Below are 16,437 nucleotides of genomic sequence, written 5' to 3'. Positions count from 1 at the left end.
CTTATCTACAGTTCACACATCTCCCTGGTTTATATTTAGTTCAGAGTTCCCAGTTGTCTTGAACTCACTGAAGTCTAAGATATCCCAGTCAGAGGTCCCAGTTGTCTTGAACTCACTGAAGTCTAAGATGTCCCAGTCAGAGTTCCCAGTTGTCTTGAACTCACTGAAATCTAAGATGTCCCAGTTCAGAGTTTCCAGTTGTTTTGATTGCGGCAGGAGTCATGTTGAATAGCAGGCTAGTGATTGCTTTCTTAAGTTTGCAGTTAGCCACTGATTCCTTCCAAACCACTGATTGTTGAATTTGCGATTTTCCAACTTTTTGTGTTTATTTGGAAAGGTTGATGACCACTGATACTTTTTATCTATAATTTCTCTTCATATGACAAGGATTGAAAAGGATTTGCCAGGAGATTGTTGTCTGGATGCATGATGATGACTGCCAGCTTGGTAGCTATGATTTTGTAAATATGATGTTGAACCAATCACGGCGCAACCAGAGAACATTACCAACCCCTACGCTCCGTATTTCTCACTGGCTGCCCCACCACCACAGAAAGCACTAAGCTGGGCTGAAACACCTGCATTTATGAGCTGCGATAGTAGCTTTATAATAAAGATTCAGACTTTGCTCTTCAAACCTCTTCAACGGAACATGCACTGTTGACTAGGCTACCGGGGGCGGCAGGTATCCTAGTGGTTAGAGTGTTGGGTCAGTAACCAGCAGGTATCCTAGTGGTTAGAGTGTTGGGTCAGTAACCAGCAGGTAGCCTAGTGGTTAGAGTGTTGGGTCAGTAACCAGCAGGTATCCTAGTGGTTAGAGTGTTGGGTCAGTAACCAGCAGGTATCCTAGTGGTTAGAGTGTTGGGTCAGTAACCAGCAGGTATCCTAGTGGTTAGAGTGTTGGGTCAGTAACCAGCAGGTATCCTAGTGGTTAGAGTGTTGGGTCAGTAACCAGCAGGTATCCTAGTGGTTAGACTGTTGGTTCAGTAACCGAAAGGTTGCTAGATAGAATCCCTGAGCTGACAAGGTAAAAATCTGTCATTCCTCCCTTGAACACGGCAGTTAATAATTAACCTACTGTTCGTAGGCCGTCGTTGTAAATACGAATTTGTTCTTAACTGAATTCCGTTTTTGTAGGTGAAATGTAGCTAAAAATGTGTCATCCTCTGCTCAGAGGGTTAAGGAACCATCTTAAAACTGCATCGCATACAATTGCCTGTAAATGAAAAATATCAATACCTTCTCAACGACATGACATAGAGATCTCAAACTAATTTTAAACTGATAAGAGATCTCTTTTCTCGAATGCAATTAGTTTTAAAAAATGTACTTCTATAAAATCTACTGAAAGTAAAACAAATCACTTTACACAAAAATACATTAAAACATCAATATCTTCCACCCCACTAGACTTTCATGAAAACAACCAACTGTTATTGGTTCAGGGAGTCATGCCTCCAATCAACACAAAGTTGTGTTGTATTTGTTGACTTTGGATACTTTTTTACAAATGTTAATTAAATTTGCATGAATAATACTTTAAAATGTCAATAGATTCCACCCCATGTGACATTCATGAGTTAAACTAACTGTGATTGGTTCAGGGACCTCATCCCTGCAATCAATAGCAATTACTTTTGTATTTCTTGACTTTGGTGATATTCTACCAACTGAAATTGACTTTACATTAAAGATACTTTCTTAAAACATCAATAGCTTCCACCCCATATTACTTTAATGAATACAAACAACTATCATTGGTTCAGGAACCTCATCCCACTAATAAATATCAATAACTTTTTGTATTAAAAAAAAACGTTTTATTTTTTTAATGAATTTGAATGGACTTTACCTGAAAAATGCTTCCCTAAAACTTCAGTAGCTTCCACTTTTATGAATACAACAAACTGATATTGGTTCACAGACCTCTTCCCTCCAATCCACGGTAATTACGTTTGGACTTTTGGACATTACAAATTAAGTCAAAATGAAAACATTATTGGTGTTGTTGAATTAGGTTTTCGTAATAGCACGCTAGGACTAATGGTTTGGTTATCTAAAATAGCAAGTATGTTTGTTTGTTACCAAGGCAACTACTGTAACTATCTAGTAGCGACTTCAATGGATGTATAAAAGGGATAATCAACTCAGGGCTTTATGGTTCTCTAGAAAATAATGCAAGTCCATGGAAGGTCAGTTCCACAGTGTTCATTATTTACCTTAGAACTCATAGTCCCTCGTTGATTATCCCTTACATCACTTTATGAGCTGGATTTGCCTTTCTTTGCAACAGTGGAAGCTGCTGAGGAGACGACGGCTCATAATAATGGTTGGAATGGAGTCCATGGAGTGGGATCAGCCACATCAAAGATGTTTCCATGTGTTTGATACCACTCAATTGACTTCATTCCAGACATTATTATGAGTTGTCTTCCCCTCAGCAGCCTCCACTGCTTTGCAATTAGTTTGTTTGTTTTCAGTTGTTAGCATTTAGCTAACAGCGTCTATGTGAATTTGCTATCAGTTTGTGCTAATTTGTTAGCATTCTGGAAATAGAGGGCAATATGTTTTTCTTGTGTTTTTAGCACCCACTCATGTGCTATGCCGGGAATACTGTAAATCCCGGTATGAGAGAAGTATGGTATGACAATATGAAAATCTGGATACCGCCCAACCCTATGTACCACAACTACCACACCAACCTACCAAAACTAACACAACTGCCACACCTACCATACCACACCTATCATCACCACAACTACAAAACCTACCATCACCAAACCTACCTAACACAACCACCACACATATGTACCACAACTACCACACCTACCTACCAAAACTGCCACAACTACCAAACCTACCTACCACAACTACCACATCGACCTACCACAACTATCACACCTACCATCAACACACCTACAATCCACCAATACCACAACTATCACATCTACTATCATCAAACCTACTACACCTTCCAAACCTACCTACCACACCTACCACAACTACCTACCCAAACTACCACAACTATAATCACCATACCTACCATATCTAACATCACCAAACCTACCAAACTTACCTACCATCACCACTTCTCTCAAACCTACATCAAAAAACCTAACACACCTACCATACCTACCTTCACCAAACCATCCATCACCACACCTATCACACCTACCATAACCACAGCTACCTCACGTACCATCACCACACCACACCCACCAAACCTACCTACCTACCTACCTACCTACCTACCTACCTACCTACCTACCTACCTACCTACCTACCTACCTACCTACCTACCTACCTACCTACCTACCTACCTCAGCTACCACACCTACCTACCACAACTATCACACCTAACAAAAACACACCTACCATCACCATACCTACCATTACACCTACCGTCACCACACCCACCATACCTACCATCCATACACCTACCATCACCACACCTATAACACCTACAATCACTACACCTACCATCATACATACCATCACCACACCTATCACACCTACCACCACCACAAACACCATGCCATAATTACTTCACCACACCTACCATCAGACCTGCCATCACCACACCTACCATCATCACATCTACCATAACCACACCTACCTTCACAACACCTACCGTCACCACACCTACAATCACCACACCTACAACCACTCCACTTACCATTACACCTACCACCACCACACCTATCACACCTACCATACCTACCACCACCACACCTACCATCCCTACCATCCCTACCACCACCACACCTACCATAATAAATGTGGATAGGTATGCTGCTTCATTCAATGACCACGGTATTGTAGAAGGTAGATACAGGAGGAGCCTATAGTCTACAATAATAACGTCATTGAATGTACTATAGTATCATTTATTTAATTGATGAATGAAATTGTAAATAGGCTCCTTCATTCAGTGAATACTGGATGTCTTTCTATCTCTGGGAGGATGTTAATGAAGGCTTTTCAGCTGTTGAACTATGGCAATGTCCAACAAATGTCTAAATCTGTCTTTCTTTTAGTCAACAAGTGATGAGCCAGAGCAACCAATCAATGTCACTGCAGCTGTTCTGCTGTGATGAGGGTGAGAGCATCCAGTATGAAAATAAAGACCCCTTGGGATCTAAAATGAGTGTGGGGGCCCCCTTGTGTCTCCTTTCTGTCCGTTTGAGGATACTACAGTCACCCCTGGTGGAGGATCTTGGAACACTGCTATTTAAGAGGTTGATGAAAACCTTCAACGGTGGTGATGCTCTGTTGCATGTTATCTTGAATACCAATCAGCAGTTTGAGGACAGAATGAAATGGTGTAAACTTAACAGGTTGAACTTGTTGAGGACACTCTTCTAAAAAGGGGTTCCAACAGGGTTCTTGGCTGTCACCGAAGGAAAGTCCTTTTTGGTTCCAGGTAGAACCCTCTGTGGAATGGAGCCCAAAAGTGTTCTACCTCGGCACAGAAGGGGTTCTACCTGGAACCCAAAAGGGTTCTCCTATGGGGACAGAGGAATAATCCTTTTAGGTTGTAGAAAGAACCTTGTTCTTAGTGTAGGTCTATATTGCAGTGGTGGTTCAGTGGGTTTCTGTAATACAATAAATGGTTCATTGGTGGTGGGGAGTTAAGATGATCTGAAATCATATGAAACATCCCCACGCATTCATTTATTGATTGGTTTAAAGTACTTAAGTACAACTACTGCAAAGTACTTCTTAAGTCGTTTTTTGGGGGGTATCTGTACTGTATTTTACTATTTATATTGTTGCCAACTTTTACTTTTACTTCCCTACATTCATAAAGAAAATAATGTACTTTTTAATCCATACATTTTCCCTGACACCAAAAAGTACTTGTTACATTTTGACAGGAAAATGGTCCCATTTCAAATCAAATCAAATTTTATTTGTCACATACACATGGTTAGCAGATGTTAATGCGAGTGTAGCGAAGTGCTTGTCCTTCTAGTTCCGACAATGCAGTAATAACCAACAAGTAATCTAGCTAACAATTCCAAAACTACTACCTTATAGACACAAGTGTAAGGGGATAAAGAATATGTACATAAAGATATATGAGTGAGTGATGGTACAGAGCGGCATAGGCAAGATACAGTAGATGGTATCGAGTACAGTATATACATATGAGATGAGTATGTAAACAAAGTGGCATAGTTAAAGTGGCTAGTGATACATGTATTACATAAAGATGCAGTAGATGATATAGAGTACAGTATATACGTATACATATGAGATGAATAATGTAGGGTATGTAAACATTATATTAGGTAGCATTGTTTAAAGTGGCTAGTGGTATATTTTACATCATTTCCCATCAATTCCCATTATTAAAGTGGCTGGAGTTGAGTCAGTGTGTTGGCAGCAGCCACTCAATGTTAGTGGTGGCTGTTTAACAGTCTGATGGCCTTCAGATAGAAGCTGTTTTTCAGTCTCTCGGTCCCAGCTTTGATGCACCTGTACTGACCTCGCCTTCTGGATGATAGCGGGGTGAACGGAAAGGCTTGGGTGGTTGTTGTCCTTGATGATCTTTATGGCCTTCCTGTGACATCGGGTGGTGTAGGTGTCAAGGAGGGCAGGTAGTTTGCCCCAGGTGATGCGTTGTGCAGACCTCACTACCCTCTGGGCGGAGCAGTTGCCGTACCAGGCGGTGATACAGCCCGACAGGATGCTCTCGATTGTGCATCTGTAGAAGTTTGTGAGTGCTTTTGGTGACAATCCGAATTTCTTCAGCCTCCTGAGGTTGAATAGGCGCTGCTGCGCCTTCTTTGCGATGCTGTCTGTGTGAGTGGACCAATTCAGTTTGTCTGTGATGTGTATGCCGAGGAACTTAAAACTTGCTACCCTCTCCACTACTGTTCCATCGATGTGGATAGGGGGGTGTTCCCTCTGCTGTTTCCTGAAGTCCACAATCATCTCCTTAGTTTTGTTGACGTTGAGTGTGAGGTTATTTTCCTGACACCACACTCCGAGGGCCCTCACCTCCTCCCTGTAGGCCGTCTCGTCGTTGTTGGTAATCAAGCCTACCACTGTTGTGTCGTCCGCAAACTTGATGATTGAGTTGGAGGCATGCGTGGCCACGCAGTCGTGGGTGAACAGGGAGTACAGTACAGGAGAGGGCTCAGAACGCACCCTTGTGGTGCCCCAGTGTTGAGGATCAGCGGGGTGGAGATGTTGTTGCCTACCCTCACCACCTGGGGGCGTCCCGTCAGGAAGTCCAGTACCCAGTTGCACAGGGCGGGGTCGAGACCCAGGGTCTCGAGCTTGATGATGAGCTTGGAGGGTACTATGGTGTTGAATGCCGAGCTGTAGTCGATGAACAGCATTCTCACATTGATATTCCTCTTGTCCAGATGGGTTAGGGCAGTGTGCAGTGTGGTTGAGATTGCATCGTCTGTGGACCTATTTGGGCGGTAAGCAAATTGGAGTGGGTCTAGGGTGTCAGGTAGGGTGGAGATGACATGGTCCTTGACTAGTCTCTCAAAGCACTTCATGATGACGGAAGTGAGTGCCACGGGGTGGTAGTCATTTAGCTCAGTTACCTTAGCTTTCTTGGGAACAGGAACAATGGTGGCCCTCTTGAAGCATGTGGGAACAGCAGACTGGTATAGGGATTGATTGAATATGTCCGTAAACACACCGGCCAGCTGGTCTGCGCATGCTCTGAGGGCGCGGCAGGGGATGCCGTCTGGGCCTGCAGCCTTGCGAGGGTTAACACGTCTAAATGTCTTACTCACCTCGGCTGCAGTGAAGGAGAGTCCGCATGTTTTCGTTGCAGGCCGTGTCAGTGGCACTGTATTGTCCTCAAAGCGGGCAAAAAAGTTATTTAGTCTGCCTGGGAGCAAGACATCCTGGTCTGTGACTGGGCTGGATTTCTTCTTGTAGTCCGTGATTGACTGTAGACCCTGCCACATGCCTCTTGTGTCTGAGCCGTTGAATTGAGATTCTACTTTGTCTCTGTACTGATGCTTAGCTTGTTTGATAGCCTTGCGGGTTGGACCGAGTTTGGAGCGAGCGGTCGCATTCGCACTTCGGTCCGCAGGTAGTATTACTTTTCATTACTTTTCATTACATTTCATTATAGTACAACGGTTTGATTTGTCTAAACTTAGCAATTTCTTCTTAGCTAGCTACATAGCCGTCTTTGTATCAAAGATAATTGCGTAATTATCATATTTCGTCGTCCTAACGTAGTCTACTGCCCAGCTAACGTCCACCGTCTACCGAATAGCAGCACTGTAGAAACTATTACACTCAACTGAACGACTTGATTAGTGTAGTGTTAGCTAGCTACATAGTTGTCTTTGCTGTCTTCGTATCCAAAATAATTGTGTAGTTTAGAGTGTGTAGTCTTAGAGTGATTATCTTAATTTACCGAGGTTAGCTAGCCAGCTATTTGTCGTCCTTAACGTAGGAGACACTGCTAGCTAGCTAACAGCTAGCCAACGTCTACCGAATATAACTTCAACAACCCGGTCGCATTCCGCTTCGCTCCACAGGTAGTATCACATTTTCATTTCATTTCATTACAGCACAACGGTTTGATTTGCTTGATCGTAGCTAGCTACATAGCTAGCTACATAGCCGTCTTTGTATCAAAGATAATTGTGTAGTCTAGAGCGATTTTCTAGGTTAGCTAGCCAGCTATTGTCGTTCTTTTAACGCAACGTAACGTAATCAACACTGCTAGCTAGCCAGCTAGCCCCCGAATAGCTGCACTGTAGAAACTATTACACTCAACGGAACGACTTGATTAGTGTAGTGTCAACAACGCAGCCACTGCCAGCTAGCCTACAAAGTCAACAACGCAGCCACTGCCAGTTAGCCTACTTCAGCAGTACTGTATCATTTTAATCATTTTAGTCAATAAGATTCTTGCTACGTAAGCTTAACTTTCTGAACATTCGAGACGTGTAGTCCACTTGTCATTCCAATCTCCTCGCATTAGCGTAGCCTCTTCTGTAGCCTGTCAACTATGTGTCTGTCTATCCCTGTTCTCTCCTCTCTGCACAGACCATACAAACGCTCCACACCGCGTGGCCGCGGCCACCCTAATCTGGTGGTCCCAGCGCGCACGACCCACGTGGAGTTCCAGGTCTCCGGTAGCCTCTGGAACTGCCGATCTGCGGCCAACAAGGCAGAGTTCATCTCAGCCTATGCCTCCCTCCAGTCCCTCGACTTCTTGGCACTGACGGAAACATGGATCACCACAGATAACACTGCTACTCCTACTGCTCTCTCCTCGTCTGCCCACGTGTTCTCGCACACCCCGAGAGCTTCTGGTCAGCGGGGTGGTGGCACCGGGATCCTAATCTCTCCCAAGTGGTCATTCTCTCTTTCTCCCCTTACCCATCTTTCTATCGCCTCCTTTGAATTCCATGCTGTCATGGCCCTCTCCTATTCTCGCTATACACCAAGTCACTTGGCTCTGTCATAACCGCACATGGTCTCTCCTATCATTGCTATGAAGACGACACACAATTAATCTTCTCCTTTCCCCCTTCTGATGACCAGGTGGCGAATCGCATCTCTGCATGTCTGGCAGACATATCAGTGTGGATGACGGATCACCACCTCAAGCTGAACCTCGGCAAGACGGAGCTGCTCTTCCTCCCGGGGAAGGACTGCCCGTTCCATGATCTCGCCATCACGGTTGACAACTCCATTGTGTCCTCCTCCCAGAGCGCTAAGAACCTTGGCGTGATCCTGGACAACACCCTGTCGTTCTCAACTAACATCAAGGCGGTGGCCCGTTCCTGTAGGTTCATGCTCTACAACATCCGCAGAGTACGACCCTGCCTCACACAGGAAGCGGCGCAGGTCCTAATCCAGGCACTTGTCATCTCCCGTCTGGATTACTGCAACTCGCTGTTGGCTGGGCTCCCTGCCTGTGCCATTAAACCCCTACAACTCATCCAGAACGCTGCAGCCCGTCTGGTGTTCAACCTTCCCAAGTTCTCTCACGTCACCCCGCTCCTCTGCTCTCTCCACAGGCTTCCAGTTGAAGCTCGCATCCGCTACAAGACCATGGTGCTTGCCTACGGAGCTGTGAGGGGAACGGCACCTCAGTAGCTCCAGGCTCTGATCAGGCCCTACACCCAAACAAGGGCACTGCGTTCATCCACCTCTGGCCTGCTCGCCTCCCTACCACTGAGGAAGTACAGTTCCCGCTCAGCCCAGTCAAAACTGTTCGCTGCTCTGGCCCCCCAATGGTGGAACAAACTCCCTCACGACGCCAGGACAGCGGAGTCAATCACCACCTTCCGGAGACACCTGAAACCCCACCTCTTTAAGGAATACCTAGGATAGGATAAAGTAATCCTTCTCACCCCCCTTAAAATATTTAGATGCACTATTGTAAAGTGGCTGTTCCACTGGATGTCATAAGGTGAATGCACCAATTTGTAAGTCGCTCTGGATAAGAGCGTCTGCTAAATGACTTAAATGTAAATGTAACGGTGGTCAATTGAAAACGGATCAACTGGATTCTTGTACCCCGGGGAACAGGTGTCGTCCAGCAGTTGGTGATGGTGACATACTGAACAGTTTGACCTGGACAGGTGCACCAGAGTTGTGATTGTATGTTTGTTTGTACAGTTATGGCTGTTCTGTTATTATTTTGTGTTCTCACTAAACACCCACATTTGTATTTGTGTGGGAAATGTTTTGTAGGCTATGGTTGCTGTTTGTATTTCATTGAACTTTAGGCCCATGCAAAGACAAATCACACAACATAGAATTCCAAATAACCTTAGGCAAAAATACAAGTGAAAATAGTTGTAAATGTCTTTATCAATTATGAGTAGCTAAACAATATCGACTTTTGGACACTGATGCGCAGGAGAACCCCGAGCTGTCAATCAAGCAGGCGCGTTGAACGGATTATGACGCTCAAGCGTTCCAAATGACGCAACAATACAGCTCCAGACCAGAGAAAGTTCATGCGGAAGATATTCTTCAGTTCAACACTAAAACTGCGCGTTGACACGTGTGATTTGAGGTGAGTCAAATATTTACGAAAGTTTACAATACATTAATCGTCCGCTAGCCTACTTAGCCTAGTTGTGCTGATGCATGATGGGTTGTAGGCTAGAGCTTGAGGACTCAACTCCGAAGACTGTTTTTGAATTCACTGACCTGCTGAGTAAATGTTGTGTACAATGGCACCATCTAGTGACAGGAACATAGAAACACATTGTTGCTGAACGAAGCCATCTCTTTATTTTCCAGAAATAAAACTTGTAGACCTTTCCTGCAGTCACTGAGGAGATGGACGCCTCTTCTTCTCCTGGACGATCTCCGTCTCCTACTGGGACTGTCTTCTTACCCCCTCCTATCATATGGAACAGTCTGTAAGTCATTCATCACATAACCTAGCTCTGGTCCAGGGCATTATGTCTCCTACTGGGACTGTCTTCTTACCCCCTCCTATCATATGGAACAGTCTGTAAGTCATTCATCACATAACCTAGCTCTGGTCCAGGGCATTATGTGCGGCTTGCTGAAGGAAGGCTCAGTGTCTGCAAGCTGTACGTAACGCCCTGGACCAGAGCTACACATTACCCACCTCTGGCCATCATGGACAGTCAACTCATCACATTCATGTACTGTAAGTCACAGTTGTGTGATGTGTTATTAAAGACAGTTACATTGAGCAGAAGTTGAATTATTATTTTAATATTGTAGTAAATTGTCTGAGTTCACTTCCTAAATAATGTGTTGACATTCCTTTGCTCCCAGCTACAAGCAGACAGAGATGGAGGTTCACTTCCCGAGAGAAGAGAAGAAGACCTGTACAGAGAAGGAAGCCCACATGCTTGAGTTGATGGGGAAGGATCGAACGATCCGAAACCAGAAGAAGGAGATGGACAGACTTCAAGTGTGCCTCTGGGAGGAGGAAAAGAAGAAGAGGAATGGTGGATCGGAGATGGACAAGATCATTGAACAATTACAGTCTGAGTCAGACAATCTCCGAGCCCTTTTAAAAGATGAAAGGAGGAGAAGAAGAGTAGAAAGGGGTATATTGAAGTGGAAGGCTGAGATCTTGAGACTGAGGGAGGCAGAGAGCCAGAGGGAGGCAGAGAGCCAGAGGGAGGCAGAGAGCCAGAGAGAGGCAGAGAGAGAGAGAGATGCAGAGAGAGAGAGAGATGCAGAGAGAGAGAGAAAGGCAGAGAGACAGAGAGAAGCAGAGAGACAGAGAGAGGCAGAGAGACAGAGGGAAGCAGAGAGACAGAGGGAGGCAGAGAGACAGAGGGAAGCAGAGAGACAGAGGGAGGCAGAGAGACAGAGGGAAGCAGAGAGACAGAGGGAGGCAGAGAGAGCCACAGGAGCAATGGAGCACCAGAGAAAAATGCAGGAGATCCACAGACTCAAACAACTGCTGGATCTACTGATGGTGGACCTACAACTGGCCCACGTAAGACATGTCATTGTTATTATTAGAAGGCAGTGTATATTTACCAGCTGAAAATGAATAGTGGCAGACAGCGGTACGCTAACCCAATGTTAACTTTTATTCCTTTCCTTAACCCTTACCTTAACCTCACTGAAACTATACCTGACCTTTACCTGAACCCAACCCTAGGTCCTGAACCTAACCTTCATTTATCTCAACCCCTATGCCTTTCTTCTGCCGGTTGAATATCCACTTCCTTATTAACGTCATTACTGTTGTTGTTGTTGATAACTGTATCTGTGCAGGTTGTAAATAACTGCATTAGTGAAGCCTCATTTGTATAAACATCAGAGGCAACATTGTAGTAACATCACACAAATTGTAACAGGAATTTCTCAAACCCCTAACTGAATGGGCAAGAAGGTTGTGTGTTTGTATTTGTACACATTTTGGACATAATTGATACCATAAAATGTCTCGTAATTTTTTCTAACCATGATAATACATTAATTGACAATGAACTGTCCAGATGAATTGATCAAAATGACCCCGCTATTGATGTTGTCCAGTGTTTGATTCAATTATCTAGCTCTAGGTTGTATTTCTGTGTATCATTCTCTGCAAATCCTTTGAAAGTATGTCTTTGTAATAGATTATCACTAATTTAACCTTTTAAAATGAAGCAAGAGATTGAGAGATTGAGGCTATGGCAGAAAGTCATGGAGGATCAGCGACCAAGACTGGCCTGGAACAACAAACCTATTGAGACAGGAAGAGAGAGGGAAAGAGAGAGGGAAAAAGAGAGAGAAAGGGAGATGGAAAGGGAGAGAAAAGCAGAATTGGAAAGACAAGAAATGAAGAAGAAAATGGAACAGGCAGAAGAAACGATAAAAGTGTTAGAACGAGAGATTGAGAGATTGAAAGAGATTGAGAAGGAAATCATATTTGAAAGAGAAAGAGACGTGCGTATTGCAGAGAATGAGAAAGTCAAACTGGTTAACGAAAAGGTAAAAGAGTTAGAGAGAGAGGTTGAGAGACTGAAAGAAGATATGACAACAAAAGAGATTCAATACAAAATCAAATTTGAAAGAGCGAAAGAAGCGTTTAGAAGACAGAATGAGAGAGTGAAACAGGTTAACCAAAATGTACTAGTGTTAGACAGAGAGGTTGTGAGAATGAAAGAAGAGATTAGATTGAAAGACGAGACTGAACCAGAGAGAACATTTGATAGAGACAGAGAGAGAGAAAATGATTGGAGACGAAGTGAAGAGGAGATGAAAAATAGAGTGGAGAGAGAGATGGAGACGGCCCTCCTCAATGACAAAAAGACGTCTGAATTGGAGGAAGTCTTCAAGAAAATCAAGGAACAGCAGATAGAATTAGAAAATATGGAAACAGACAAATATAAATGGACACAGAACCAAATGGACATGGAGGAGAATATGGAGGGTGAGCACAACAAACAGAAAGAGGTAGAAAGAAAGAGAATGGAGAAAATACCAAAACAGAGACAAGAAGAAGATGAGAAGAAGAAGGAGATGGAGAGAGAAGAAGAGGAGAGACGCAAACAGAAGCACATAGAGATGGAAGAGGAAGAAAGAGAGAGGGAGAAAGAGAGACAGAGACAGATCAGAAGACAGAGAATGGAGAAGAGACAGAAAATTATGGAAAGAGAAGAAGAGAGACAGAGAGAGATTGAAAGAGAGATTGAAGAAGAAAGATGTGGACAGAAGCAAATAGAGATGGAAGAGGAAGAACGAGAGAGGGAGAAAGAGAGACAGAGAGAGATTGAAAGAGAGCACGAAGAAGAAAGATGTAAACAGAAGCAAATTGAGATGGAAGAGGAAGAACGAGAGAGGGAGAAAGAGAGACAGAGAGAGATTGAAAGAGAGCACGAAGAAGAAAGATGTAAACAGAAGCAAATAGAGATGGAAGAGGAAGAACGAGAGAGGGAGAAAGAGAGACAGAGAGAGATCAAAAGAAAGATCATGGAAAAGAGACAAAAACATATCGAACGAGAAGAAGAGAGACAGAGAGAGATTGAAAGAGAGCACGAAGAAGAAAGATGTAAACAGAAGCAAATTGAGATGGAAGAGGAAGAACGAGAGAGGGAGAAAGAGAGACAGAGAGAGATCAAAAGAAAGATCATGGAAAAGAGACAAAAACATATCGAACAAGAAGAAGAGACAGAGAGAGATTGAAAGAGAGCACGAAGAAGAAAGATGTAAACAGAAGCAAATAGAGATGGAAGAGGAAGAACGAGAGAGGGAGAAAGAGAGACAGAAAGAGATTGAAAGAGACAATGAAGAAGAACTATTTGAACAGAAGCAAAAAGAGATGGAAGAGGACAAACGAGAGAGGGAGAAAGAGAGACAGAAAGAGATCAAAAGAAAGAGAATGGAGAAGAGACAGAAAATTATGGAAAGAGAAGAAGAGAGACAGAGAGAGATTGAAAGAGAGATTGAAGAAGAAAGATGTAAACAGAAGCAAATAGAGATGGAAGAGGAAGAAAGAGAGAGGGAGAAAGAGAGACAGAGAGAGATCAAAAGAAAGATAATGGAAAAGAGACAAAAACATATCGAAAGAGAAGAAGAGAGACAGAGAGAGATTGAAAGAGAGATTGAAGAAGAAAGATGTAAACAGAAGCAAATAGTGATGGAAGAGGAAGAAAGAGAGAGGGAGAAAGAGAGACAGAGAGAGATCAAAAGAAAAATAATGGAAAAGAGACAAAAACATATCGAAAGAGAAGAAGAGAGACAGAAAGAGATTGAAAGAGAGCACGAAGAAGAAAGATGTAAACAGAAGCAAATAGAGATGGAAGAGGAAGAAAGAGAGAGACAGAAAGATATTGAAAGAGAGAATGAAGAAGAACTATTTGAACAGAAGCAAAAAGAGATGGAAGAGGAAGAACGAGAAGAAGAGAGACAGAGAGAGATCAAAAGAGAGAATGATGAAGAAATATGTAAACAGATGCAAAAAGAGATGAAAGAGGAAGTACAAGAGAAGGAGAAAGAGAGACAGAGAGAGATCAAAAGAAAGATCATGGAAAAGAGACAAAAACATATCAGAGGAGAAGAAGAGAGACAGAGAGAGATTGAAAGAGAGCACGAAGAAGAAAGATGTAAACAGAAGCAAATAGAGATGGAAGATGAAGAACGAGAAGAAGAGAGACAGAGAGCGATCGAAGAGAAAGAGAGACAGAGAGAGATGGGAGAGAAAGAAAGACGACAACAACAAGAGGAGAGAAAGATCATGTTTGAGAGAGATCAAGAAGAAGAAAATATATGGAAACAGAAGCAAATTGACATGGAGAAGGAGGGAAGAGAGAGGGAGAACAAGAGACAGAGAGAGATAGAAGAGATACACAGACGACAACAACAAGAGGAGAGACAGAAACAAAAGGAGAACGAGAAAGAAAGGGAGAAAGACAATGACAATCAGAGAGAGATGGAATTAAGAGATCAGCAACAGAAAGAGATGGAGAAAGACAAGATGATTATGAGAGAAAGGGAGGAAGCAGGAAGAAGAAAGGAGGGGCAGAAAAATATTTTAGGGGAAATTGAGGGACAGAATGAACTGGAGATAGAACAGGAGAGAGAGATGGAAGAAAAGCAGGAAGTGATTAAGGAAGCAGAGGAAGAGTACGGGGAAAGAGAAGAGAGAGGAAAGGAAGTAAGCATGAAGAAACATGTAGTAGTTAATGTTAAAGCAAAAGCACGGGAAGTTTTCAATAGGCGTAAAGAGAGGAGGTTAGAAGTGTTGAAGGGGGAACGAGAACACATAGAAAGAGGACAACAAATCAGGAGGGAGAAGGAGGAAAGACGGCTGGAGATGGAAAGAAAACAGGAGAGGGCAAGACAACAAGAGGAGCAGGATAGAAAACGAGAGATTGAAATTGCTAGACAGAAAGAAATGTTGAGACTAAGAGAGGAGGAGAGGCAGAGAGAGGATGAGAGAGAGGAGGAGAGAAAGAAAGCCATTAAATGCCATTTATCTTTAATTAGAGAGAGACAAAAAATAATACAGGCAAAAAAAAAGAGAGGAGATGGTGGAAGAGGAAAGAAGGGAGATCCTTGAGTACAAGAGGGTGACTTAGAGGAGGAGGAGAAGGAATATGACAAGGAGGACATTCTCCCACCTGATAAAAGTATCAGAAGGAGAGCTGTGGGCTGGGTGAATAAAACATGGGAGAAGAGGAACCTCAGAAAGATAGAGAGAACGTATCAGAGAGAGGCTGAGGAGGGCCATAAGATTGTCCACATAGGTAAGACCTGTTTTCCCTCTACTTATGACATCATCCTCTGTAGTCTCCTCTACACACATACGTTCCACACCAGTCATCATGTTGCATCAGTTCATAAGAAACACACACAAAAACGTGTTTTGGGGGATTAGAATGGGGCTACTAGTGGCCATGGGGCCCTAAGCGATCACATATGCCCTGGCACTATACAAAGAATAGGTGCCATTCTGGACACACGTTCAATTTAGGACCATGTCAATTCTAGGGGATGGGAATTATTGCACTTTATTGACACATTCCATGCCTTGCTCAACTGAAAAGAGTAAAGAATCATTGAGATCCAATTGTGTTTTCTATTCTTCATTCCCTGTGTCCATTACATTTAAGTTGATACCAGATCCACTAAGTTGAATGTAAACTCTACTTCTTCTCCCCTCCCAGCCATCCCTGGACACACAAGGCTAACATCCACCATGACCCGGGCAGAGAGAGAGAGGGAGAAGAGGAAGGAGCTGCTGAAGGCTGAGGAGAGAAGGAAGAAGATGGAGGATTTCAATAAGCAGTGGAGAGAGAGGTCCCTGCTTAAAAAACACACTCATCAAAAACTGAAGGAGGAGAGGGAGAGGATGAAGGAAAACTACCTGGATCAGATGAATCTGGAGGCTGATGCTCAAATCAACACCCGGTGTCTAACCACCCAACACAGCCACGATTACAACCACGGTCAGGAGTTGCCCGGATGGGCCACAGGCCAACAAGTAAGCCAAGAGCCCAC

This window comes from Oncorhynchus keta, chromosome 29, assembly GCF_023373465.1.
Source record: "Oncorhynchus keta strain PuntledgeMale-10-30-2019 chromosome 29, Oket_V2, whole genome shotgun sequence".
Classification (NCBI taxonomy): domain Eukaryota; kingdom Metazoa; phylum Chordata; class Actinopteri; order Salmoniformes; family Salmonidae; genus Oncorhynchus; species Oncorhynchus keta.
Note: the sequence above shows the minus strand (reverse complement) of the source record.